Below are 25861 nucleotides of genomic sequence, written 5' to 3'. Positions count from 1 at the left end.
GAACTGATGGAGAAGGGTTTAAGGCAGTTACTGAGTTTTACAAAAGGAAAAGGAAAGGGAGCCCTCGGCAGCACAGGCTACCGACCATGCTTCTGAACCTGAGCCAGCAGCTTGAGCACCAACCTGGGCTCTGTGGAGGTTTCAAGGACCACACAACCCTGACATAGGTTTCTATGCTGGTCTCCCTTGCATGAGGCGGTTGTATCTATACTCATTTGAATACACACTGATCTTTCAGTGGGATATGCACAAAGTGGACCTGTGCAAAGCCTGGTGATGTCAAAGGGGAGCAGAATGTAGCTGCAGAAGTTTGACATTATGTACCTCACACGTTTGACATCCACCTGTGGTTTGCCAAGCAGTCATATGTATCCAGTACAGCACTACCTGCAAGAACTGGGTGCTTTTGATCCCAGGTGGCATTCAGGAAAGAACATCTGTCAGTTAAGGCAGTAGTGAAAGTATGCTTTTATAGGTCTCTCTAATTGAAGGTGAAAAGTCTGTGATTTTTTTTCTAGCCTTTGCTGAAAAAAGGTATTATTCCAAATGGCTTTGCGTCTGCTAGCAGTGCAAATAAAATTCCTTGCTAAATTTAATACAGGGTTAGATTTACAGCAGATGAAAATTAGAGATTTTAATTTGTTGTTATGAAAATAGTTTTTTCATAAGCTTGGTAAAACTGGCAATATTTTATTCCTGGACAGGCCCAATCACTGAACTGTTCCATAGTACCATCTGTGAAGTATGTTGAAGTACTGGTAAACTTATGTTCAAGGAGAGCAGTTAGTCAAATCAAGGGAAGAGTTTGAGAGGCAGCCTTGTATTGGGAGTGTGAAGAATCTTCCCTGTTTGTGCATAGCCACTTTAAGTCCAGAGCTATATATGTTACACATTTGGTACTTTGGATACTAATCGAATTACAACTGCTAGCATGAATACGTCCTTATTTATGTATGTGATGCATAGTGTGTCATGCTTATTAATATGGAGGAAGTAGTGTTAATGAAATTTCTCAAAGCATAGTACATGCAAAATGGCAGATGGAATAAGAAGTCATTATGCTGACCCTAAGTTCAGTTCTCTCATCTTTATCCTATTGCCACCAAGCACCTGTTCTACTAAATCCTAGTTTAGTCTTAAACCTGCACAGATCTGGGCTAGCCAGGGAGGATTGTCACAGCATGTGGTCACGTGCTCTCAGTGCTCCAAGATGGAGGGCAATGGAGTGGAGGAAACGTAAATGTCTTTTTATATTTTTATTTATATATATATATATGTTTTGGGGTTTTTTTTAATCCTTTTTTATGCTGAACTTCCAAAAGGCCTTTCCATATTTATGAAATCAGTGGACACACAGGAGACAGCAGTGTATGCTGAGAGGGCAGAGAACAGCACCTACTGCTGGATAGGATTTTGAGGGGTCCATTTTTGTCAAATCTCTAAAGTTTGTAGCAGGTGAAGCTTGAGAAAGTGAATAAGATGTTAAAAATTGGAGGCTAAAATAAAGTATCTGTAACATACATATGACTAAAGATCTGTGAACCCAATAACTTTACCAAATAAGTCAATATGACTATAAAGATTTTGAGAAGGCTGTATAAAATTGTGAAAGGAAAAATACAGATTTGAGGATTTTTTTCAGGAGGAGTTTGTGCTAAATATTAAGGTGAGATTCATGTCCTTGTCCAATAGGAAATAATTGCAGGGCTTATGGTTAGAGGAGTGCATAGGGTTCTTCATCCTTATCACTTTTGTTATTCTTAAGTCAAGTAAACACAGTAATACAATTTTAAGACTGCACCAGTTTGAGTGGAAAGAAGAGTCTTTAAAAAAAGAAAAGTCAAGCTAGAAGAGCTTTCTGATCTTACTTTAGGAGACCATATGGTGCTGGTCTTTCAAGACCTGTCACAAGCTACACCGAGGAATAAAGACCTGAGGAAGATTACAGTCTGTCTTGAAACAGAAAATATGAAACAGTATTTTTTTTCTGTCCTTTCAAACACATCAAGAACAGCAGTACATCATAAAGAATAGAAAAGAAAGGATTAAATCCTTGAGCAATTGAATCTAGTGGAAGAGTATGAAATATTCAGTTTTCTTCCTGCACAGAAAGTGAGAACACGCCAAAGCACAGATTGCTAAACTGTTAAGCTCAAAAGACAAGGGGGAGGGAAAATAGGAACAATATCTAATATTAAAATTATTTAAAACTTGTCCTACTCTGAACAGAAATATGCAAGGAAAAATAGTGAAGAGAATTATGAGAGGAAGATAATATTTAATTTCCCATGATGATGATGAAAGCGGTGGCAGGAAGGACATATTCTGAAGCAAACAGAAAGGAGTAGAGAGAAGGTGAGAGGAGGAGGAGGAAAGTGTGCGGGGAAAGGGATGGGATAGGAAGTGGGTGGGGGAGAAGTCAAGTGTCACTTTGGAGCCTGGTCCATGGGATACTTTTTTTCTTTTTTCTTTTTAATTTTTTTTCTTTTTTTTTAATAATGAAGAATTATAGATAGAGAGAAAGCTATCACTTGGCAAAATGATAAAGAGAAAAAACTGTAATGTTTATCTGAAAAGTTATTGTATGTGGTCAAACAAGTGCCGTTTGAGGGATTATATATGTAACTGAGAACTTCTATGTAGATGAAAAAATGATGTAAGCATTTATGTAAACAAGTAAATATTAAATGCATATAATAGTGCTTATATAGTGAATAAAATATATAAAGTTAGAGGAGAATATTAGTACAGACAGATTTTTAATAAGAAATCATAAGAAAAAAATTAAGATAACATTTCTTGCAAGACAGCTAATAGTTCTTCATAAGAGGTAACAGATGATTTTCCACAAGTTTTGTTATGAATTATATGCTGCAGAGAAATACAGAAACCAAAACAGCGATTAAAATACTTACAGTATCAGAAGTATCTGTCCACTCATTTAGAAATATGAGAAAAAATTTCTTAGTTACATCATAAAGTACTATGTGGAACCTTATGAAAGGATCTTCAGATAAATAAGGCAGCAGACCCACATATCTCCCTGTCATCGTTTTACAGGGCACTGAAAGATATCTGAGCTTCTGCATTGATAGATTTGTTATGATCATTCATGGAGGAGGTCGCCTCTCTTAGAAGGAAGTGAGGATTTTTGTGATAGCCCCGAAGGAGAAAGCCTGCTAACTGCTTGTAATATAGGTCTGTTTTGTGAATGAATCCTGATAGAGGGATTTTTGGCTGGCAGGTAAATTAGAAAGTAGTTTAGTTAAATACATACACCTAAATCAGTTGGGAATTATTGTAGGCAGACTATGCACAAATACCATTATGAGAGCCCTGGATCTGCTGTATAAAAGGTATAAACTTGATAAATTTTACTGGATGCAGAGTAGGATTTTATTTGGATAGAATGACAATACATGTACAGTGTATTAGGCAGGCACAAGCTTTAGAAGTACATTTGAAAAGAACTAATAAGAAGTACAAATGTGGAACTTAGGAGAAAAAGGTTTTTTCTTTAAAATATGTGCAAATTTATTGCTGAAAGGTATGGATAGGAAAAATGAGCAATGGAAGACTCAGAGTGGTGAGAGAGAAGCTGGAACAATGAAGATAAGGATGGAAATCAATATGCTTATTAATATAAAACTTCTTACAAACTACATTATTGGTAATGACTGTCTCTGTCGAGATGCAAATGCATACTATCATGTCTTGTGTATGGATTAAATGTGTTTGAAGACCTATGAGAAACCTATAAGAAATCATAATAGTAACTCTTGAGCTGAGTGACAATAACCCCTTAGATTTGTGCATTTGTCTATTGAAATGTTTTAAGGGTGCTCTGTACGTTTTGTTGCATTACTCACATATGGAAAGTAACCACTCCTCCATTCAGTTATACAAATTCTGTTTGTTTAGTGAAGATGGAAGTTCACTAGTTCCTAGCCATGTTTCTTGTTTATAATTAGGATTGATATTTTTCTCAGATGCTTTTTCTATTTTACTATAGTTTTAGTAATCAAGATAATTTTGTTTGTACTTTTTAGGTAGTCATGACTTCCACCACCTAATTCTCATATGTTCCATATATGTTTGGTCATGTTGAATTTTGGTTGGTCAGATATAATTTGAAAGGAAAGAGGCACGACCTTCGCTCTTCCTGTGATTAGAAGTGTAACTGTGTTTTTTGTAAGGTAATAATTTTAAGACACACGTTGCTCTAGAATAGCTTTGTTGCGTCATGGTTGATAAAGGCTGGAGAATGAGCTACGTCTTAGATCCTGAATTGTCAAAATGGTTTTACAGCAATAACTTGTGATACTTTTATGAGAAAATCAAGTTTATGTAATCCAAATTTTAGAGATAAAGATTAGGTGGATTGATGGTGGGCAGAGTTAGAGTCTCAGGTAGGACACCTTAACCATTTCCTGGTCCGGTAGACCTTAACTCATCTGATCAGCTTGCTTTGTATTTTCCTTTTCGTTTTAGGAGAGCAGATGGTTTCTTTAACTGGAGTGTGTCACTGCAATTAAGAGTTGGAGTATCTAGCCCTCTTACACCTGTAAGGGACATGTGCATGTTTCTGTGTGTTTTTACAGGCAGCAGACAGGAATAAGCAGCATTAACTTAGCATATCAGGTGTTCCCTGCCTGTCTACTGCACTGTGAGCTTGTGTGCAAAAAATATGATTTCTCTTCAAAATGGAAAGACAATAAACCACAGAAAGATGGCATGCTTCTAGTGAAGAAGTACCCTATCAAGAAATTAAAATGTAAAGTATCTCAAGAATATTTTCAGTCTTTCCTTAGTGGAGGATGGATGAGCTGAGGCAGACGTCAGAAGTGTATTTTACACCTCAAAAGCTGTCATAGCAGAAGTGCTAGCCTGTGGTTCAGTGATGGAATATGAAGATAGCAGATGGTGTCAGAACACAGATATCTGTCAGAAGCAGGGCTAGAGAAGCAGAAAGCTTCAAATAACTAACAGTTTTGCTTGTGTAGGTTTTAGAAGTGAACCAGAGAAAGGCAAAATCAATATGTCACATTGTAGACAGTCAGTGAAAAATGCACAGTGAGTTTAAAATCATCCTCACAGATCAGTCAGCAAACAGCCAGGTTAGCATACTGCTTGCAGTATGAAAAGGGCTGCCTGGAAACCCATATAAAAAGGAATTTCAGCAGATTTTTCCCTGTACTCGTGAGTATAGGTGCTGCTGTCACTGGGATGTTGAAATTGAATCAGGACTGAAATGGAAGGGGTTTTGTATCATGTCCAGCTCATTCCTTTCTGCATAAAAGATGAAGGGAAAAAAAAAAAAAAAGTCCCCAACTTTGACTCTCCATGTTGTTCCTTACTTCTGAGTGGGCTTCTGGAATATATAGGGACAAAGATGAGAGAAATTCTTAAACTGAGACAGAAATAAGATTTATATTTTTTCCACCGTAAGATGAAGAATGAAACGCTTTTTTGGTGTTTTATTTCCTTCAATGGCAAATTCATCCTGATAATTTCCTTACCTGAGGAAAAGCTACCAAGGCTGTGGTTGGACTTGGTGAATCATTAGCGTTTTCAAACTCAAACTTGGCTTACAAGATAATATAATGATTGTAACTGAGATTTTAACTATAATGTAAAATTGTCAGCCCCTGAAGTGGTAAGGCAGTTGGACTAGACAATTCTTGTAGGCCCCTTCCAACTGAACTATACTACGGTGTTATATTAGTATGAGAAAGGGCTAGGCAGTAAATCCTGTGTTAGAGACCCTAAAACTTTGTGCATTGCTGTGTTTTACCTATCTCAGATGTCGTGCAATGTTGGTGGGCCTTCCAGTTGCCATTTAATACTTTCTGAAAAACAACAGTAAGAAATTATATATAAATCTTTATAAATGAAGCAAACAAACATGTATCCAAAACCCAAAAGAGATGAATTATGACAATGATCAGCACAAGGTAGCACTTACAAAAATAACACTACCCAAGATGCCATTCTCAGATGCATATCCTCAGAAAGGCAAGAGTTATTTTCCACTTATATTCTATGTTTGTTCCCATGGGAATATCTAGTCTTGACCTTGTGGAAGACTTGCTGTGTAAGTTACCCAATGATATTAATAATTTATGCCCCCCATTTATATCAATCTTCTATCCTTCAATAGACCTTTCAGCAGAAACTTTGTGTCTAAAAAGACAATAAACCCAACAATAATGCTTTTTTTTTTTAACCTTTAAGCATAACATGATGTAAAGGTCAATGTATTTGTCAATGTAATACTTAAATGTAAAGGCAGTAATTTAGTTTCCTGACTGTTACAGTGTATAGTTCTTTATTATGCTAATAAGACTTGATAACTAACATCTATTATGTTATAAATGGCAGAAAATTAAAAATGGATTGTACTAAAAAATACGGCAAGGTTATTTTAAAATTCAGCATTGAACTTCTACGTCTCTTTTTTATGTCTTCAATTTTGATTATGTATAGGCAGGTAAGATTATTGTGAATCTTCCTTAATTGTTGTATATATTTCTTCTAAAACTTTCAAAGTGCTATGTAATTAATTTATGAAAAAGAGTTGGTAATTAAAATATTTCAAAAAAGGTATTTGTACTTGCATTGCAGTAGCAGGTTTTTCTAATTCTGTGATCCCAAAATGTTGGATGGCACTATTAATATTTAAAGTGGATGCAGGGGCGAGTTTTTGTTTGGGATAGAAATAAAAATGATGGCAAAGTCTTTGACTCCTGATTTCCTCCTGTGCTATGCATAGCTGGCAACCTTAGAAGCAGCAAGCCTGGCACGGCAGCATCCCGGAGCAGAAGTACACACTAGAACATAAAGTGATGGGGATGTCCACCACCTATAAAGTGTTAGAGCTGCCACTAAGTGGATGCATTTTCAATTAGTTGTTCTGATTTAAGAGTAAATTAATAGCTAGGGAACTTCTCATCACTACAGTGATAGTTAGAGAATGGTTCGTGTTGGAAGGGACCTTAAAGATCATCTAGTTCCAACCCCCTGCCATGGGCAGGGAGACCTTTCACTAGACCGGGTTGGAAATAAATATAGAGTAGCTTTTAAATATAGAGTAGCTTTATGCCAGCAACACTTCAACTGCCAAGCTTGATGGAAGTATTTCAGATCAAGAAAACAACCTTCCTTGCCAGTCAAATCTCCCAGCCAAAGCTCCTGTTAAAAAAAAATAATAATATAAAGTGTTCTTGTAAGTAGCTTTTCATCAGGTGACTTGACTTTCACCAGAAATAACTTGACTATGATGGAGGTCAGTGTCCTGCATCACCTGGGTCTCAGGCTGGTGCTTGCAGCCCTTGAGATTCTGTGCCTAACAGGAAGCTCTCCCTCGGGACTGCTGCCCCTGCTGCTGGTTTGTGCTTCTAGCCATTAGGTACACAGCAAACCTGCATTGGCACTATTCCTGTGAAAATAATATCCCAGACATGAAAGAGAGGCTAGCTGGAAGTTTTGCCAACTCTTCTGTTTTATTTTAGGTTTTGATGTGTTTTCTTACTGCTCTTACTGAAAGTTTCAGCTAACTGCTGGGGTTTTTCTTTGCTTACCTAAGAATCTCTTTTCCGTTAATAAAGGGATATATATGAAATATGTGTGGTGAAATTAACACGTGGAAAATCTCTTTTTAAAAGACAAGAAGTGCTTTATTAATGTTATGGCTTGGGAGTCTGGCATAATTTTTAAGCATTTTTGCCAGCATGATTTTGTGGGCCTTAAGGAAGAGGGAATAAGGAAGCGGGAGATGGTGGCTGAGCAGGGTTGTATTACATCTAGTTCTCCACTGCTGTTTTTCACAGCAGTCACAATATAACTCTGATTTATACCTCTCAGCTACGAATAACAGAGCTATAGCCAGCTCCCTGTGGACACCTCTCTCTACTGCTTTTGAGTGTGGTTGAATGCAGTGACAGACCAGAGTTATAAAGTTCAATTTCAAATAAGTATTGGCTGAGAAATTCACTGGTAGCTTTTTGGAAGGAAAAAGTTGGTGATAAACCCAAGAACTGTGGAGCCAAGATATAACTGTTTAAGGACAAGACCAGTTGCTGGGTCTCAGTTAGTGACAGGAACTGAGTGTGGGGAAGGATAGGAAATGCTCTTTGGTTTAGCAAGCCAAGTTCAGGTTGCTGCTGGTGCTAAAACAGGTTTGTAAAGCTGGACCACTTAACATCTGGTTAGGGCATGGAACAGTTTCTGCTGCTTTTTCAGTCATATTAAACTATTGATATAATTTCTGAGTTGTTGTTTAGAAAGTTAAAAATGCATGTCTGTCTTCTGTGGTCAGACTGATTGAAATGCAATATTACTGTTTGCTTTTTGCCACTACTGGCCCTATGAATTTTTAAGATGTTAAAGAGAAGAACACGAATAATATCAAGTCAGAACTTGGTTTGTACATCATAGACTATTCACAAATAACATTCCTCCTATTTGCTTAGTTCTCATGCAGCTTTTCTCCCTGTTGCATCACTATTACCATATCAAAGGAGAGAAGAACTGAGAGAATATACAATGTGCATTTCTCTTTCACTTTCTCCCGAATAAAATGCAAACAACTTTATTTTCCACAAGGCTATCACTGGCTTGCTTTGATTCAAACAAATATCATGCCCATTAACTACTGTTCAACTTTATTTAATAATAATTTAATTTATTAATTGAATTATTGCGAAGTAGTTTTCTGATTTACAGAGGTGTCTCTTGAGCTGGCCGTGGTTATAAATAAAGAAGGGTGTAAGAAAGTAGTGTTGCAAAAGTTCCGACTTAATATGTTAATATTAATCTGAAAGGACTCACCATGGGTTATTTGCATTAAATAATGATGACCTGAGATCAAAGTTGGAACCCACTGCAACTTGAGATTCCAAGGTACCCTACTTCTGAGATGTCTACTGAAATCTTCCAGAAATGAAATATAAACTATTGTAATGGGCCATCAAAATTGTCAAGCTGGCTCAGCAGAATGAGTGACAGATTTGACTGATCACTTTCAAAAGCTTCATGAAACTAGAATAGTTCCAAATGGCCACAAGCAACTTTTGTATCCAGTTATCAAAAACAAGTTTAACAAAAGCTGTCAAGTGCTGAATTGTGTTTTGGAATTGTGCTGCAAAGTAATAAAATGATTACCCTTAAAGAGAACTTTGTACATAGATTAATAAACATTTCTCCTGCTTAGCAATTCCAAAGCAGTAATTAATATCAAAAGGAAGTAATTCCATTTTTAGCTCACGCATATACTGAAAGTTTAAATGTTCCTTTTGTCGACAAGTTTTCAACAATGCTGTAAAGTGTGCAAGCACAAAAGGTGAGGATTTAACATGAAGCAAAGCCTGACAGACTGTAAGTGCTCACAAAGCTGCTCTTATAGAAAATTACTGATTATGTAAAATTAATTAGTATAATTCTGATCAGTGATTCTCAGTAATAGTTTAACTGGAATTAACAATCAGCTACTCTTTGTATTTTTTTTAATGTATGCTTCTGGCTTTACTGTGTGCATTTAAAAATAGAGCTGAAAGAGTTTTTTAGGGAGCCTTGCTGCAAGCTCTTATCTCTTTAAAAATAAAATAAAGGCAAGACAAGCTTATGAGAAGAAATATAATTAAAGTCACAGATGAAATTAAAGAGGGTGGGAGAAATGAGGACAGCAAAGATTTCTCTCTTCTCTCCCCTTTAGAATCTAAAGCACTGGGGGTAATGAAACCAGGGAGTAGAGGGAGGAAAACTCAAACCACTTTCTTCATAGTTCATAGAAAACTACCTTTAAAATGTTCAATTCAACTGAAATTTCCATTTCCCAGTCCCTTTTGAGCTCTGCTGGGAGCAGGTGTCTCTTGTTCTCCATTTTTAGCAAAGAATAGCTCAAGCATAGAAGCTAGGAAAATGTAGTAAACATCAGTTTCTGTTACAGGTGCTCTCGTGCTGTGTTGCAGCATTTTTAGTCTGTTAATGAGTTTTGTGGTAACTTGCTGTTTTTCTTGTTGCGCTCAATAGTGGTAGAATAAACTGTTTTCACCTTGAGAAAAAAAAAAAAGGTGTATATCTTTTAAGAAGAAGAAAGATGTGAGCTGAAAATGTAAGCGTGTCCTGTTAGAAACCAGAGATTGAATGAAAAAGTCTAAAATACATAGTTTTAAAATGCTTTCATGGCGTGCCATAACTTCTATGGGGAGTTGGCTTTTTCTTGTTTAATGTTTAGATTATTCCAGGAAAATGCGTTAAAAAACCCAAATGGCTGCTTTTGGGGCACTCTGAAATAGGTGGTGCCTGTTACTGAGAGCAATTCAACAAAGGCATGGTTTTGTGTTTCACTGGCAGAGAAAGATGCACTCAAAGATTTTTACAATATGTCTATAGAAGAAGATACTTTGTGGTTTTAATATACAATTTTCAGTTAAAATTGGATCTTTTGGGAGACAGAATAAATGATTTCCTGTATTTAAAAGCTAACAGCAGCAGTTCAGAATTATTCATAAGCTTTTCTTCCACTATATGGAGTCTGAAGTGTTTACTAGGACTAGCAGGTGAAGGTAAGCAATTAAGTTCCAATTTCTGTATTACTGTTTTCTCAGCTAAGACAGAAAATAGTATCCAGATTAAGAGCAGCTAATGTCTTTCTATATTTATTTGCCATTAATTGATTTTTTTCACACTTGAAGTGGTAGGAATCCTTTAACACTTGGATTTCAGAGAGTTACTTCTATACAAAGATCTAAGTGAAGCATCTGAAGGGTGAAAGATTTAGCTGACACTAATTTAGTCTGCCTGTTTTGTCCATTATAATTTGTAATAAGAAAATTAACAATGTTTTTAATAAGTATATTTTATGAAGTAGGAGATTGTTTAATGTCTTTTGTAAAGAGATGTAGTCAGAACAGAAGGCAAACTTTTGTCAGCAGAAACTGTTTGTTTGGTTTTTTTTTTTCCATTGATTTCTGGTGTTAAAATTGTTGATAGTGTTGGGTTGCATGGCAACTGATATGAAATGTTGTCTTGTAAATGCTATCAAAACCACAGTGCAATGCCTCTATTAAGTACTTGGAAGTGAATTTTCTGGAGGCAGCGCCATCAAGGAACATCATGGGCCTGCCTTGGGCTTTATGAGGAACTCTGCCCATATTGATAATGGTTGTGATATACCTATGAGATTAAAATGTCCTTAAAGTGTTATGGATCAAATTCTGGCCAGTGTGCATTTGAAATACATCACTTGATAAATGTGATGTGTTTTATGTTGCTGAAGCGGAGGTCAGAGTGAGCAATAAATATTTATTATAAATTCGAACAAGGCATTTGACTGTGATGTCTGTGAACTACCTAAGGGTTTGGTTTGAATGAAGTCTTTTATTCACATTATGCACATGTTATTTCATGCTCTTATTAACTGCTTAAGCCCATCTCAGACTTCTGGACCAGAACAGGTCTCAGACTGTATTTGCTGAAACTTCTAAGTGTCTGAAGAATATATCCAATGCTGATAAGTTAGAACTTGGCATATCTAATTTCATTTGCCAAACTGCATATCTCATATTCACTACTTGCAATAATTTTGCCTTTAGGAGCTTCGTTACTTCTCCAATGGTTTTCAGTAGATAACAATTCGGGTTTTACAGTACAACCTATGTCATATGGATAAATCACACCTTCAAACTTGGTTGGCTTTCCAGTCATGGATTAAGCCAGGCTAAAGGATGATTAACCTTTTTAAGAATGTCTAGTTTGTCTTTGTCATTTAGATGAATTTTTATTTCACTTATTGGAACAAACAGAACTAGAATATTTTATAGAAGACATTTCCTAAGACATCTGTCTTGTGTTCTCTGTATGAATTCTGAGTTGTATAGTGAAGAATTTTTTCCTTGGAAAAGCTGTCATTAGGAGAAGTTGGGGGTTTTTTTTGTTTGTTTGGGGTTTTTTTTGTTTTTGTTTTTGTTTTTGTTTTTGGTTTTTTTTTAGTAGATCATATGAATAAATATATTTTTTTTTTGTTTAGCGGTTGTTAAAGTTTGCTTTGTTGCAGGAAAAAAAAAATTACAGAATATGCTATGACAAAAAAGGATGCTTCCAGCAGTTTTATATAGCAACAGCTGTTACTTCTTGAAATAGCAGAAATTAGATGAAAGAAGTGGAATGTATTAAATTACCATCCTCTACTAAGATGTCATGAAGAAATATGCTTCTAGGAAAAATAAAGCAAATAAAACCTGGAATTGAAGCCTAAAATTAGATTTTCTTAAGTATCTGTAGTGAACAATTGTGACTTAATAATATCTATTTTGTTTGCTTTAGAATGAAATCAGATTTTAGAATTAAAAAATGTTTCCTGTGACCAATATATGACAATTTATTTTTCTTCTATGAATCAACTGTATTTTAAAATAGTATAGCAACTAAGCTGCATATTAAGTCCTAAATTGTCATATTTTGTCTGCAAAGTATCAGAATTACTTTGGTAAAAAAAAAAGTTATGATAATAATTTCATAGAATCACAGAATAGTTTGGATTAGAAGTGACCTTAAAGCTCATCTAGTTCCTTGCCGTGGGCAGGGACACCTTCCACTAGACCAGGTTGCTCAAAGGCCCGTCCAGCCTGGCCTTGAACACTTTCAGGGATTTGTCCTCTTATTTACAGGTAATTTGTATAGGGAAAAACATTTTTCTGGGAAGCAAAGGAAGCTGTATTACAGGACTTCTGTAAAAAATTTGTGATGTTGCCCATGCTGGGTAACTGGATAATCAGTCTGGAAACATGAGATTCATAGACACCAGTCATGTTGTCTGTCTTTTAGCAAATAGGTTGGGTGTCAAAGTTTGGAGGTGCATCTTATTTTGAGAGTGCCTTATTCCATAAGGAGTTCCTTCTAGGTATGAGCTTGGCTGGTGTGAAATTTTTTCACCTAATTTGTTCTGATCAGTTGCTACATAATAGCATGGTTTCCTATATTCTGAGTAATTGCCCTTGAACAAAATATATGTTTCATAAAGAGCTTAAATATTTTGAACAATATGTAGAATATCTCTACGGAGCACTTTTGGGTATTTTTAAAACTGTCTAGCTTCTCTTGGTCTACCATTTTTTAACTTAAGCCTCAAAGTAGTGATGGTTGAGATGGCACTTTCAATCGATCAGGTTTGCTAATATGATCATAAACAGCAGGTGTAAGTCAGGCATGCAGTAACCACTTCCTTCTCTAAAAAAAGAATTCAGAGTGAAAACAGAAGACAAGTACTTTGAAACTAATAGCCTGAGTGATTGTATTCTGTATGCTCAGTGCTTTTAATTAAAATAAAATCTTCACCTGGGCATTTGGATATACCCTGGCAAATAAATTCTCACCACCACCACCACCACCCCCCCCCCCCCGCTTTGTTTTCTTTTATTTCACTATCTGACTTCATCTTCATTTTTATAATTTGACCTTAGACCTTAGAGTAGAAGGTGGGTTTGTTTTAAAATTGTAAGTGTATAGCATAAAGCTCAGTGGAGAATCCTGTTACGTGATCAGAGCTTCTGTGTGTAACTAAGACAGACAATAGCAATAAGAATAACAATTATACAGTTCTGGAATACTTTTGACCTGCCATAGGACATGTCAAGCTGAAAACAGAACCAAGATGAAGCATTTCCTTTTAAAGGGACCTGCCATGTTGAAGAATTTAAAATAAATAAATAGATAAGTCTTTGCCAGCAGCACTGAGAGGACTACTCATATGAACTTTTGCAAACATTATTCTGCAAATGCCATTCTAAACAGACGTACCACTCTGAACAGTAACCTGACATTTATAAGTATACTAAATAATGCAACAAAAGAATTTTCAAGGTTCATGTGAACCTTTCCACATGCAGGCTTTGCATTTTCTTAAATTATTTACCATGTTTAGAAACCATAACTGTGAAGCAGATTTTTTGAAATACAAAGCAAATATTAACTCTTGATTTATATGATGATTTTGAGATTGTGTCAGAAGGAAGATGATGTAAATCTTGTGTGACTTGTGGTTTCACAAAACAGTGAGGCAATCTAGTTTTCCTTTTCCATTTCAGTACAAACCAAGGCACTTGATTTAATTTTTGCAAGGTAAGATATGCCTCTTTCAATATTTTTACACTGAATTGGAACATCATGGTCATATTTCAGTAGCAAGAGAGAAATGAGTGGCTGATTCTCTACAGTCTTGTGCTAGGGACCACGTATTTAGTACCTTGAGGGTAAAATTTCCTACTTATCATGTCCTTAGTGTCCTTGCCCATGGCAGGGGGGTTGGAACTGGATGATCTTTGCGGTCCCTTCCAACCCAAACCATTCTATGATTCTATGGTCAGGGTCTGTAAATTTGAATGAAAATGGTTATTGGTGGTAAAAAATGTATAGGTGTCCCTACAGTTATGTCATTCCAAAAAAGCATTATTCTTTACAGAAACCTCACACCTGACCGACATCTAATGCAAGGTAATCATTTAAAACAAGTTACAGTGTTACACATCCAATTTAAAAGCATTATTTGTCATTAATGTAGTAGTATTGCTTCTAAATGAAGTAAACTGTGGCTGTTTATTTAGTACTGATCAGATCTCAGGAAGCTTGATAGGTGTGCTAGTTCTGTGCATATTTCAATGAAGCTCTAATAACTTCTGGCTTCTTTATTTGGTAATTAGCAAAGTGACTTCTGAATAATACAGCAAGTCTGCTAATGTCACATGCAGTTACTAACTTAACGAACAATGTAATGGTAAAAAAATTTACTTTCTATTTAAACTCTACAGGGAGTTGGACTCTGATCTTTATGGGTCCCTTCCAACTCCACTATTGAATTCTATGAACTTTTATCAGTATGAACATCGGGGAAGAATTTTCTGACTACTTAGGTTTGTTGGGTTTTTTTTTTTCTATGTAGTGGAATACATGAGAGCAAAACCCAGGAAACCGTCCTTCCTAGCATATATCCCAGTGTGACTGCTAATAAGCATGTATCTCAGATAGTGGAAAGGCTCTTTACAATTCTTTGAAAGTCTGTCAGTATCCCTGGGGAAGATATAATTTGTAACAGAAAAAATAGTCATATTTGCCTCAGACCCTTGTCTTCCTGATAGATAGTCTTTATAATAGAAGTATTAATGCATGTATGCTAAGGCTTAGTGTCAAGGATTAAAATGTAGTTGTGCAAACACTTCCTTCCTCCTATTTCAGGCATTTGTAGGACAAGACTGTTTTGCTTATACAGATTTGTTCTCGAAATGAACTGTTCTGGAAATTAAACTCACTCAAGTCATAACCAAATTTTCAGCTGTTACAGTAGAGTAACCTGAAGTGATATATTTAAATCTGAAACAGAGGGGTCAAGATTTCTGGAGCTGACCACCCAATGTAAGTCTCTGTGTAAACAAAGCTACTGTACAACAAAGACAACAGAACATGCAATATACTTGGGGGTGAACGTTTAAAACACTCAAAGCTATTTGTTGCTATGTGCTAAGCTGGGTCAATAATATAAACACTAATCAATATATATGCTAATCAATATAAATACTAATCATTGTGTTTAAGAGAAGTGTGTGAACATCCTGTACTGCAGTAAAGAACCTTTGCAAAAGAATTCTGCTGAGAATGGGTGGAAGTTAGGATAGAAAAAACAAAACAAACCCAAACCCACCAAACCCCAAGTAACTCTGCTTCTTTCCCTTAACCAGTCTGCTATTTCAAAACAGGATGAACTTTAACTGATTTCTTTAACTGATGAATATGACGTTTCTTAAAATGAAAGGTAGAGGCTAAAATTGTTTATACTAGGATTTAAAGCATTTAGTTCACTGTAAAAGATTAGGACAGCCCAATGACCTCCTGAGATTTCCTGGTTTATGTTTTAGGGAATTAATTTTCTTAAGGATTAGCTCGGATACTGCTGAAGACTGTGTCAGATTCTCTGTGTATTTCCCTGATAGCTGTACTCACTCTAAATAAGCAAACAAAAAATAAATAAATAGCAACATGACGATCAGTTTGTGAAATGTCAGGTTTAATTTCTTGATTGGCTTGCCAAACTCTGCTCTCTCAAGAAAGGATAGGAAGGGAAAAGCAACAGTTATTTTTGACATGCCCCTAGGTAATTATATTCTTCTTCATCAGACAAGAATGTGTATGCTTGACTGCACAATTCAGAAATTAAAAGCTACTGCACTTATTTGAAAGGCATGTTTTCTTTTGGGGTTTGTGCCACCATTTAGAATAATCTTTGTCTTATTTTAGCTGTGATCCTCTCTTGAGGAATCAAAAGCAATAGGGTTTTTTAGCAGTATTGATGAAGATATAGCTAGTCAAAAATACAGTAGTGCATTTCTTAAATGCAAAACTGAAAGGAACTTTCACTGGGCTTTAGATTAAAAATTTCTTGTAATATAATAATATGGAAGACAGGAGCAGCACATGTGGCAAAAGATCCTACTGGACTAGTTCGCTTGTCGGAGCATACTGGGCCAAAGTGACTCTGTGTTTCACCTGTGAGTGTGGTGTTACATGGGAGGTAGTTGCCAGACTTTGGCCTTGCTGTGCGATATCACCTTGCACATGCTCTGGGGAGCTGTTTGATGCTGGACTGAGGCAGAGACATTGGGATCGGTGACCTTGGTCACCATCCCATAGGAAGGTGGGACAAGAGCCTGCTCTTAGAGGAAGAAGGACTCCAACTTCTCTCCCTCACCCATCCTCAAGTTTGAGTGACTGTCTCTTCCTGCAAGACACTGGAAGTATGTCTGGGGAGCAGTTCCCTGCTCCTAAATTATCTTTATGGTGCATAGCCTCTCCCCTGCAGATGGCAGAGGACAGACATAATTAACTGGCTTTTATGGGATGCAGAGGTGGCCCATAACTTTTCGCTGAGAGATGAATGAGGATCAACTTTGTCAAACATGGATGCTTGACATCAGACCCAAACTTAGGAATTTAAATTAAAGTTGCTTTGTTTTCAGGGCACTGAACTTGCACCTTCTGCAGCTGCTGTAGGTTTTGTGGGTGCTTACTTGACTGTAGTGGTTTAACCCCAGGTGACATAGAAGTACAGCATAGCTGATCGCGCACTCCTCTGTGAGTGAAATCTATGGGATGAGATAAAAACATTTTAATAGTTGAAATAAAATATAATAGTAGTAGTTGTTATTATAGTGAAAGGGGAGGTAACAAAAAGAGAGACAGGAGTAAAATCCAAGAAAGACAAGTGATGCACAATACAGTTGCTCACCACCTGCTGACCAATACCCAGCCTGTCCCTGAGCAGTTATTGGCAACTTCTGGCCAACTCCCTCCAGTTCTGGGCATGACATGCCGTGGTATGGAATACCCCTTTGGCTAGTTAGGCTTAGGTGTCCTGTCTCTGCTCCCTCCCAGCTTCTTGTGCCCCTCCTCACTGGCAGAGCATGAGAGACTGATAAGTCCTTGATCAGAGTAAGCAATAACTAAAACGTGTGTATTATCAGCATTGTTCTCAGATTAAAGCCAAAACACAGCAGTGTGCCAGCTACTAGGAAGAAAATTAACTTTATCCTAGGCAAAACCAGGACACTGACTTTAAAATGAGGCTGCTATGGTTTAAGTGCTCAATATGCATCTCGGCAACTAACCTAAAGCATTAAAATTTGTAAATTCTGGCTGAAGCTGCCTATGCAGTAAATTTTTCTGTTCTTCATTTTGTGTTTGCACAGCTCTGTTAATTAGTCAATTAACAAAAGAAACCATGATAATAAACTCCTCCATCTCAGACATGTGGTACATAATGCCTGCTTCTCAGCTGGCTCGTTCATTTATGTTTCATGATACTGACCAAATTCACATCAGATAATGTTTCTGAATAGTTTTTCCATTCTGAACTTGATAGAGAGGGTTAAGTCTTGTGCTTATTCATTGGAGGTTTTTATTTTTTTCTCTTAAGGAAAATTAATTTTATATTCCACGTAGCTCACTAATTTCCTAATCTCCAAAGCCGTATTATCATCAGCTTAAAATAAACTACACGCTGATTGATTGACTGACATGCAGAAGTTTTCTCATTTGGCTGGAAACCCATCCTTTGCCAGAAATGAGCCCTCTTTTTGCCAGCCATTTCTTTTCTGAACATTTTATTCCCCTTGAATGTTAAAATACTTATTTCTGTACCATTATGCAGAGAAATGGCGTAGTACTGCTTTCCTCATATTAAAATGCTGCGTGTGCAGGACTGCTTGTAGTGAATGTTTGTGAATATATGTTCAAAGCTTGCATATTCAGTATCAAATTTGAAGTCAGACTCAGATACATGTAGAATAAAGCTTTCTGCCGTTTACTAGTTCATGGTGTTATCATTTATCTGCCTTGCCACACAGTGAGCTTTGCAAATAAGATAATTTTGCGATGATCTACAGCCAAATCTTAGCAGCTGGCTTTCTGTTGTGCTCAGATTCAGATCTGAGCTGCTAATGCAGCTCTTCTAGAACACCCTTTATAACCAGGAGAAAGGGAGAGACAACTGCTTCACATTTTTCAGATGTAATGTGTTTTGGGGTTTTACCAAGACCAGTCTCTTGATAACAGCTGAGCATGTAAGAGGGAGGAGGAGAAAGCTTAATATTAAATACTGTAAAGAAAACTACAGATAACCTTTGGAAAGGAACACCTGAGTAATGTGTAAAATAATATATTTGAAGAGATCACCTTTGATTTTTGCTCTTGGTGATATGATCCAGTTGATGATTTTTAGAGAGATATGACTGCTTAGCAGAGGTGAGAAATAGTTTCATCACCTACAGGTAGAAAATTGATTTTTACTCAGTGTAAGGTGATGTGTAGTATTTCTTTAAATCTATAGTTGGAAGCAGAACACATCCCCTCATGCTGTACGAAAATCAATTTAGCAGAGCAGAAGGAAACTTAAGTGTATTCTAAACTGTGAAGCAGAGTGGAAACAGCAGTTCTGGAGGTAGCACTTTGTACTAACTTTAATAAGGTTTACTCTACAATTGTAGAGAAAAGCAGTCTTTTCAGCAGTTGTCTTCGTTGTTGATGCATGTCCCTCTGTCTTTGTAATGCAACTGGATTCATAAAGCAAAACAGCCACAATACAGTTTGCTTTTTCCTCATGTTTTTATCTGATGATTTTATTTACTGCAGGCAAGGCTGCTTCAGCATCTGGCTAGTATGAGGTCAGGTTAAAGCAGTGGGGCAAGGCAGCACTTCAAGTAGTCTTTTTACTGAGAATTTGACCTCTGTGATGAATGTTGTGCTCAGGCACAGAAGCAGTAAGAAGTCCCAGCAGCATGACCTTTGCTGTTTGCTCCCAAATTGCAACACATCATGATGGCAGCTGGTGGGAGGTTAGTGCTGTGATAGTCAAGGAAGCAAAGGGTAAAGCCTGGCTGCAATGCAGAGATGCAACTGCAGTCTCTGTAGATACAATCACCACTGCCTGGCCAGTGCAGTAAGGATCACAATTGAGGTAGTAAGACCCTCAGCCGTAGGTTATATACTTTCCAGTTCAAATAGATCATGTTGAAACTGAATTTTGTCCATAACAGAGATAATTAAACCTTGCTTAGATATGGCAACAAGAGTTGTAGGCACATTTAGACATACTCACATCATACTGATACTAGTGCAAGCAGAGCAAGTTTGCCCTTAACCGCTGCTACAGACCTGGCAAACTGGTATTGAGCCTTGTGTCACAGCAACTTCATCACTGTAAAATAGCAATCTCTTTGGATTAAAGCTAGATTTTGTTTTGCCTATGAAACTCCTGTGAAGATGTGCCATGTCTCAAAGCCGCAGAGTGTTTTAGGGAGGTTGGAGACGCATTATCCAAGGGAACAATAGCAGGTGGCCTAGTTTTTTGAGGTGATTAAAAAGATGGTTCTGCTATAGAACGTGTAACTTGGAGTCTTGGTGGACACAAGATTCTTCTAGAGCATACTTTTGTGTAGCACAGAGCCACAGAGACCCTGTGTAAGAGTGACAGTCATGCTACTGGGTGTAGAACATGTTTTGTAGATGGGGTAAGATGTATTTTAAGGGGGGAGGGGGGAGGGAAGAGAAATCAAGTTGAACTCTCTGGGGCTGGCTTAGTCTCTGATAGTATGCAATTAAAGTGTAAAAAATTACAGAATACTAAAAAACGCAAATGTGCAGGGGAAGAATAGCATTCCAAGTAAGAGGTATAAAGGATGGGGAAAAGAAAATTCAAAACAGGAGGAGGAAACAATAGATCTGCGCCTCTACAAATGTGTATTTTCATTCACTCTAGAATCTGCATAGCATCTATTGAAATTAGTGACAAAGTTACATGAAGAGATACTGGAGCGCTGGCGTTCATCTCTCTGCACTCAGGTCACTTTAGCTGATCCAGTTCCCACTAGTTTTTGTAGACTTCACTGCTGGCTGCAAACACCAGAATTTCAGTGAACACTAGTGCAACTAGAAACCTCTGTACCTGTTGATGCAGGGCAGGGTAAATGCTCCCTTCTGTTATTATATGAGGAGAAATTACTTTCTATCCAAAATAATAATTGACTATGGCCCTACCAAAATACATAACATAATTTTGTGTGTGCTGGTAATGTGTGCTTAAGAGACTGTAAATGGATGAACAGCAGGAAAGACCAGTATGATGTCTGCATCTCAGCCAGTTGTATTTCAGCTGGTTATGCATTTGCCTTTTTTGTCTTTATTTGTTGCCTGAACACTGCTTAACTATAACTGGATTTTAACCTCATAACAACTGCAAGCATTAGATAGTGGGACCTGGGGCAAGTTCAGGTTAGGTAACTTTTGCGAGAATGTGCTTGCTTTTCCCTAAGTGTGTGGGTTTTGTTGCTCTTTCTTTCTAAGAGACTCATGAGGTCAATCCTAATAATTTCATAGGATGTGGTATCACTGCACATCACGCAAATTGACTTCATGCAAGCTTTCTTGGAACAATTTGGTTTTCTGTGCATGTGTGTGTCTGCACAGATAGCCTTCCAGGTTATGATCTGTCCATATTCAGCATGAGGTGCAGAGTATGCCTTTTTTGACAGCTTGATCAGGTAGATTGCTACATCTCTGAAACTGAAGAAGAATTGCCTTGAGAGAGATTGAAAAATGTTATATTTAATCTTTTTCAACCTGAAGTCATTATGCATCGCCTTTGGGGAGACCCTGAGAAAACTTCAGAGTAACAAAATGCTATTTACATTTGATAGCCTAAAATCACCAGCAGAGAAAACACACCATTTTAGTGATGAAAGTAACTCCACAGATGCTTGATCTACCAAAGAAGTATCATTTATAGTGATGGGTATGATAAGCAAAGAATCTGTGGCTATACAATTCAGCCGCTCCTTGTTGGAAATTAAAGCCTAAATTTAAAATGTAAATCTACCTTTTACCTTAGCCAAGCCTAGTGATATACCAGTCCCACATACCATCAAAAACATAACTCATAGCACCAGGATTACAGAATGGTATCCTCTTGGTCAATGCTTTGTTGTTCATGGTTAACAAGTTGTACTGCGCTGAGATTTCATATATAAAGCACTTTTCACATTGGAAAGTAGGTGCTCTCCATGTATGTGTAATATCTTTATCCATATAGGTATTTGTAAAATATGGTCAACAGGCTGAACAACTTAGTGTGTCACTGGAACATCAAAAGTTTAGAAGACTGATTATAATAGCATGACATCTATTTTGCCTGGATTTTTACCCTTCTTTTTGTTGCTGAGTCAAACTACCTTTTCGTTGCTGAGTAAGAGAGTTAATTTCGTTGACTAGACTTATTTAAAACCTGTGTGAATTCTGAATTTATTTACTGATTTCAGAGTTAAACTTTCCTGCTTAAAGTGGAATCCAGCCTGTAAACCTGTAATGCAGGACTTAAACCAATCGTTGTGATTTCATATTAGAATGACAGTTATATAAAAACATGAGTACCTGATGCCAGGATAGTAATTACTGTAAAAATGGTAATGAAATGGAGGTTGGTGAAAGTAACAGCTTTATATTCAGTTATTGTTCTTTATGCAGTTGTCGAAAGAATGTAATTGTGTGTTGCATGGGCACAAATACCAGTCGTTTTTAAATGGTTAACTTTGTGGGCATATAATATTGCATTTGTAAAACTCTTCTTAAACTCTTCTTACACTTGTGCATGTCTTCTACTAGGCCTTAGTATAGGATGAGCCTTAGAAGGCTCTTTCTCCTTCTCTGCCTGTGTCCTGGCCAGGAGATTCCCTGGTTCTGCACTGAGGTTTACAGGTGAGAAAACTTTGCTTGGATTAGTTATGGGCCACCTTGAGCTGGGATCTCTGTGTTCATCGGCATGGCACCCGGAGGCAGGGCTTTATAGGCTGACTTTTGGTGCTTTGCAAACATGGCAATAGTGGTTCTTGGGCTGCGAAGTGTAGGCTGACTTGTTTGGGTATCAAGCTAATGTGTCTTTTTGGGGAAATACACGAAGAACCTGTACAGAGTCCAGTTCTCCATGACCGTCTGCATTTATAAAAACAGAAGTTCATGCAGGGGTAAATATTTTAACTTCTTCTGTGTGCTAGTATTTTACACATGTAATTGTATATATGAAATCCCATGCTGGACACTGTTGTATAGGATTGTGAAGGCTCCTAAAGATTCTTTGTCTTTCAGACTTACTGTTAACATTTCATGAGCAGTTTTCCCCATTATATAACACTAAATTTGCTGGTTAAATTTGGAAGACACCCATAGGAATGATATCTTCTAACTTGTAAGTAACTTCAGTGCATATTAGGAAATATTTCTGAAAATTTCTCAGCTTAGTTTATAGACTTGACTTCTGTCTTTTCTCTGAAATATTTCCGATTATCCAGTCTCTTGTTTATCCTTATTTGACTAAAGCTTTTTTTATTTTTGTACCTTACTCTTCCCTTTGAAACCTAGTCTCCGCATTACAAAGAGCAAAGTCATATTTTTGATTGACAGCTGTAATTTGAGGAAAATATCTCTTTAAGGGAACCCTTTTGTGATGGCTCAGAATACTTGCTTCATTAAGATTCAGCACCCTTTATCACAAATGATCTGATATTTCTTAAGAGGTTTACCTTGTCAAACATTGTTAAAATGTAAATAAAGTAAATTTTATTTGAAGCCACAGGGTGCCTTTAATAGATTTTTATCTCACATGTGGAATAAATACGAACTTTATCTAAACTGCAGATTTCTTTGAGATTGCAGAAAATGAGTTATTCCTATGCTGTTCACTGCAGCTTTGTCTGGCTTTAATTTTTGGAGTCAAGGGGCAAAAAGTGATACCTATGGATTTTGTGTTGAGAGGAGGTTCATAAATTATGGATGAAGTGGGACAATTATTGGTATTTAAAGACATCATTCTTGTAGATGAATATTAATAAGGGTAAAATCCTGAAGGAATTCTGAATAAAAACTTTCTGAAATAGAGCAACTGAACAAAGATTACATTATTCAATAAATAATACCATTGATACTGAAATGCTGGATTACTGAAGTATGCACATTTATGAGCCAGATTCTGCCTTCTGTTATCTAAAGGAGTGATTCCTTCTGGCACAATTCCTTAATTGTTAAGTCAGTCTTCAGAGTTCAATTTTAAGCTGGTCATTGCTATACTAGGAGCTGTAATGAAACCTTTGTGTTGTTAACTTGTGCCATCTAATCTAAACTTTATGCCTGAGACAGATTTATATAGTAGTTTGAGATTGCCCTGGCTTGGCCAATGAGCAATCAGAACCAGGCAAACATGTTACAGCTGTTTTCTCTGGTAGAAGAGGGAAGCCTAATATCCACTGCCAAAAGATTGAATGAATTAGTTTACATTTCACGTAAGATTAAAAACAGTTAATTTTTTTTTTTATTGATTTTATAATCAAGGAATAGCATAATGAAAATATTCCAAATAAAATAAATACGCAAACTGCTAAGCAAGAGTAGACTGACTAGGACAGTGGAAGGCAAATGGAAATGTAGAATGAATGTACAAGATGACAGTGAAAGTCAGAAGAAGAAGAAACAAAATACAGATGTAGTTTATGGACTTGAGGTATACACGTCTAGTTGGAGCCAGTATCCATTTATGTTACTTGTTTCTCTCCCCTCCTGCTCCCTATAAAATAACTAACAGCTCTTCTTCCCTGCCCAGTCCAAATTCTAACCTTTGGCTATGAATTCAGATCTTCTCCTGGCTTCAAGTATGTATGTTTTGCACAGTAGAAGTGTACTCATTTTACACAGAGTACTGAAAAAAAGTCTAAACTGTTATGCTTCTTTTTTTAGATTGCTTTGTTTTATTGCTCTAGTTTTCTAGAGGATGTGGTAGGGATCACTAGTGGATAAGGATTTAATACATTTTTTTTAAAGAAATTGTTCAGTTTCCCCATTGTTTCTAAATCTTAGTGAAAGATGTGTAACTGATCATTTTAGAATAATTCTGGTTATGTGAGTTCTCAAAGATTATTGGTTTCAAATAATTTAATCCTACTTACATCAGCTAATTCTTCCTTTTTTTATTTTTGGTGAATCATGCACAGTATACTAGAGATCTGATATGCAGAGGCTGAAACAGTAATTACAGAGTCACTGTTCAGAGCCCTGTGAGATGATGCCCTTACTGTGAAGCATTCTGTTTTGTCAATAAGCTTACATCAATACTTGGCAGGTCATTTATGCAGCTTTAATGTTTCAGAATATAAACTAGACAAAGTGACTAATATCAAATTGGAGCTGCTTTGCATCTGCAATTGACAAATCCTATTTTGAAAGCATGCATGAACATGAGGATCAAACTTAGCTTTTAACATTTACATTTCTTTCCAATGGGGAAGTGTCTGATCCACTTCTAATTTACCTGTTGTTGATTTCCTGATTCTTTCCTAATCCCTTGCAGCTGAGATGTCCTCACCATTGGAGAAGCAATTAACAAAATCCCTGACTGGAGTGTATGAAGCATCTGTTATGGAAGCATAAAAGGTTAACCTAAATCCCAGCACACAGAGATGTCAGACTAGAACAAATCAACATGGAGAATTACCTGGAGGCACCACAAGGTTAAGGTGGAGCATATGTATCATAAAAAAGTTGTTTATGGCTAGCAGAATTAATTTTTCAGGATGAGAAGGTCAAACATGCAGCAATGCGGGCTGTCCATGATGAGAAGAGATTGTTTTGGGCTCCAGATTTAACCTGGCAAACACCAAGTTGGAATATTTTTTTGATATGTCCAAACTGAAAACACTTAAGTAAAAGATTACAAAGATTACTAACTGTCATCTCTGAACAGACTTAATGCTTATCAATCAGCTACGTTTTCATCCAAATATATCTTGTACTAGGTTCAGCAGATTGACCAAATTGATTCTCAAGAAGGCTATTCCCTCTTTCCCTACCTGATAATGTAGGCTGTTTTAACCCTTCAAATCCAAGTCCTTCAGCCCACTTCAAACCCAGTGCATGTAGTGCATCTTGCAGTGTGCGAATTAATTGCTAAATTCCAAATCTAATTACTGTGGGTTCTATTATATCTGAGATATCTATTATATCTTGGTTACGTCTGAGCCATCATCTTAAACTCATGAAGTATATGTGTGTCTGATAATTATAAAATTTTGGAAACATTCTGATTAGATCTTCATGAGATATAAACAGGCATTGTTCTTCCACTACCTCTGTTCATCGAGATAGGTATATATTGCCACATACTCACTTCCAGCTGTTTCCTAGGGTAAAGTTTAATTGCAGGGCATTTGGGTGTTCTCCAAAGGGTTTGCGTGGGCATATGATTTTGTCTAAAATCTGTTCTAAATTAATTCTATTTTGTACT

The 25861-nt window shown here is 36.7% G+C and overlaps 1 long non-coding RNA gene across 1 annotated transcript in view; it reads left to right on the top strand.

Moving 5' to 3' along the window:
* Positions 1-25544, top strand: part of LOC115610998 — a 29454-nt gene extending 3910 nt beyond the window's left edge. Inside the window, exon 3 of the long non-coding RNA XR_003992425.1 lies at positions 24929-25544. This is a non-coding gene — a long non-coding RNA (uncharacterized LOC115610998). The remainder of the gene's footprint in view (positions 1-24928) is intronic.
* The last annotated feature ends 317 nt before the right edge of the window (positions 25545-25861 follow it).

This window comes from Strigops habroptila, chromosome 7, assembly GCF_004027225.2.
Source record: "Strigops habroptila isolate Jane chromosome 7, bStrHab1.2.pri, whole genome shotgun sequence".
NCBI lineage: Eukaryota > Metazoa > Chordata > Aves > Psittaciformes > Psittacidae > Strigops > Strigops habroptila.
Note: the sequence above shows the minus strand (reverse complement) of the source record. Positions and strands in the feature narration are given on the sequence as shown.